The following is a 3,025-nucleotide window of genomic DNA, read 5'->3' as shown; positions in this document are numbered from 1 at the left end:
TTAAATATTCTATTAGAATCCAGGCATTGGGAAGAATACCCAAATTGATCATTGCACAGCCACAAAAAGAGAACTTGTTCTTGTTTCTGACCCTGCTAGCTCCAAGTCTGGCAAAACAATAGCAAATATTTATTGATTTGCAAATCCCAATTCTTAATTTAAGCTTTGGCTCTCTTTCCATATCTTTCTAGTTTAAACTGTTGGATCTCTCAGAAATCTCTCATTATGACTAAAAAAAGAAAAGAAATGAACCAGATTGTACAAAATACTATGGTGACCATCAGGTCATTCTATGTTATAATTTGGCTTTTGGCCTGAGCCAAAATTGTTTTTAAATTAAATATTTTTGTCTTTTGAAATTTTTCAGTATATTTGACACTATGCAGATTTTAAAAGTAGTGATATAATGATTTCCTAACACTCCCAACTCCATTTTTCTTCCTCTGGATTTCTTTCCATTGTCAGTCTTTACTCTTCTTATTAAGGCAGGCAGTCTCACCAGAGTCCATGAAATTATACTAGTAATTATCAGGGAGCTTTTCAGAAGCAAAGGGTGGAGGGAGGTTGGTTTTTCTTGAAATAGACTAGTCGGAGACAGAAGAAGATCATAGCCTTCTGCTTTAATAAAGAAAAGTCATTTAAAAGAAGACTTAAAGTAAAGTTAAAGTTAAATCTTGCACCCATATTAACAACTGGTAGGGGAGCAGGTGTAGCTCAGTGGTTGAGCACCTGCTTCCCACATACGAGGTCCTGGGTTCAATCCCCGGTTCCTCCTCAAAATAAAAAAAAACAAACAACTGGTATAGCAACTTGCTGCAAATAACAGTTGCTGTATAGTAGCTAGAGGAAAACACACAGATAAAATAACAGCACACAGACTTATTTCATCATGTATGGCTTAATGCTCTTGAGCTTTCCTTTAGTTAGACTTGGGAGCAGATGTAGTACAAGTGGTTGAGTGCCTGCTTCCCACGTACAAGGTCCTGCTTTCAAACCCTGGTACCTCCTAAAAAATTTTTTTTTTTAATGTTCCAGGACTGCTGCTTTCATAATGTTATAATTTTATAATGACCTCAACAAATATTTATTGATTGCCTGTAGTATGCAAACCACTGGGGGAGACACAGGTTGGCAAGGGGCTCACATTTCTTTAGTGACCACTCTGTGGTCAAGGCTCTGCTGGATGCTTTCATGTGTTTTCTCTTTTAATCATTGTAAGAGTCTGAGGTAGAGGAATCTGCACCCCCCACCCCTCCAGCTGAGGAAAGTGAAGCTCAGAAAAGTGAAGTTCTTTAGGGTGATGGAAGTTTTGGTGATGGATGATGGTAATGGTAGCACAACATTATAAGTATAATTAACACCACTGAATTGTCTTTTTGAAAGTGTTTAAAATGGGAAATGTTATGCTGTATTTATGTTACCACAATACAAATTTTAAAAATAATATGGGTGAGGGTACAGATGAAAGATGGTTGAATGGTTGACCATGAGTTGATAATTGTTGAATCTGAATTGTGGGCACACAGTTATTTATTATAATATTCTCACTACGTTTTTGAATCACTGAAATTTCCCTTAATAAAATGTAAATACAATTTTTGAGTGAAAAAAAAAATAAAGTAACTTACCTGAAATCAGATAACTTCAAGTTATAGGAACAGAATATGAAGCAAGAACTATTTGACCCAAAGCCTTTTTTACTCTTCTTCATGTACCACACAACCTTTTGACAATGAAATTTGCCAACATGTTTTTTCTGTTTCATATTTCTTTAGAAAGGCTCCATGTCCCTGCCCATCCCTCCTTCCCTCCTGCTAACAGTCTACAAAAGTGTGCAGGAGCTTCTGAAGTTTGCTGTCCCATACATTGCCCACCATGTGCATCTAGTTCAAATTGAGATATATGGCAAGATTCACATTGGATTTCGAAGCCATGGTGAAAAACAAGAATGTAAAATATTCATTAACAAGTTTTTATATTGATTATGTGTTGAAATGATAATGTTATGGATATATTGGGTAAAATTCAATATTTATTAAAATTAAGTTTATCTTCTTCTTTGCTTTTTGAACTCAGCTACTAGGAAATTGAACATTGCCCATGTGGCGCACCTTGTTTCGAAAAGGACAGTGCTGCTCTGAGGTACAAGCCGTGCTTAGGTCTGCTCCATTGTTGCCTTCTTCAGAGTTGGTGGCTGTTCTTGGAGTTTAGGGGGGATTTGAAAAAAGGAGGGGTGATAGCATCCCAGCAGGACTGGGTGCTAGAGGAGACCCTCATGCCAATGATCTACCTGGGGTAATCTGCCTGAGCTGGAGTTTAGCCACCTGGGTCATTAATGGAGTTAAGCACCTCAGTGAGCTCCGGCCTTTGAAAACACTACCTGTCTTTATGGATTATATCTTAAGGAATTTTAAAAAGGACTAGGTGGGGGGTGGCATGGGGGGATAAAATAGTAGAAGAACAAAACAGAACAAAGCAAATGCTTACTCTATTTTGTCAAAAGATGGTCTAAGTCCTACATTTCTAAATTTGTCTTGAATTTACCCAGATAGCAAGCTGAGCGCTATTTCATTGTTTGCAATCATTTAGAAAGGAAATACCTGTGAGCACTGTAGTCCTCTCTTCTTATATGCTTTAGCTGAAAGGGACAGAAAAGTACATATGCTTTGGAGGGGCTAAGAGGCTGAAAGAAACCCGGCAGGGACTATCATATGACCTCCTCCAGCTGGGAAAAAGACTGCCAGCCCAAGATGGGATTTCAGCCCAGTGGTTAAATGAACAGACAACTGAACCAAGTCATAGAATAATAATACAAAAGGAGCTAGATAAATCCAGGTCAACTCCTGTACTCAACAGCTGGAGCTAGAGGCCCAGAGAATTTGTTCTGGTCGCTCAAAGTCACCATAGGGCCAACCCTATATCTGCAGGTGGTAGGGCCATACAACATCTCAGGTCAGGGCTCACAAACTGCTGAGTATTAGAATCACCTGGGGACTTTTAGCAGTCCCCATGCCCAGGTCATACC

The sequence above is a fragment of the Dasypus novemcinctus genome, chromosome 7, assembly GCF_030445035.2.
Source record: "Dasypus novemcinctus isolate mDasNov1 chromosome 7, mDasNov1.1.hap2, whole genome shotgun sequence".
Classification (NCBI taxonomy): domain Eukaryota; kingdom Metazoa; phylum Chordata; class Mammalia; order Cingulata; family Dasypodidae; genus Dasypus; species Dasypus novemcinctus.
This window is presented reverse-complemented; position numbering follows the sequence as displayed.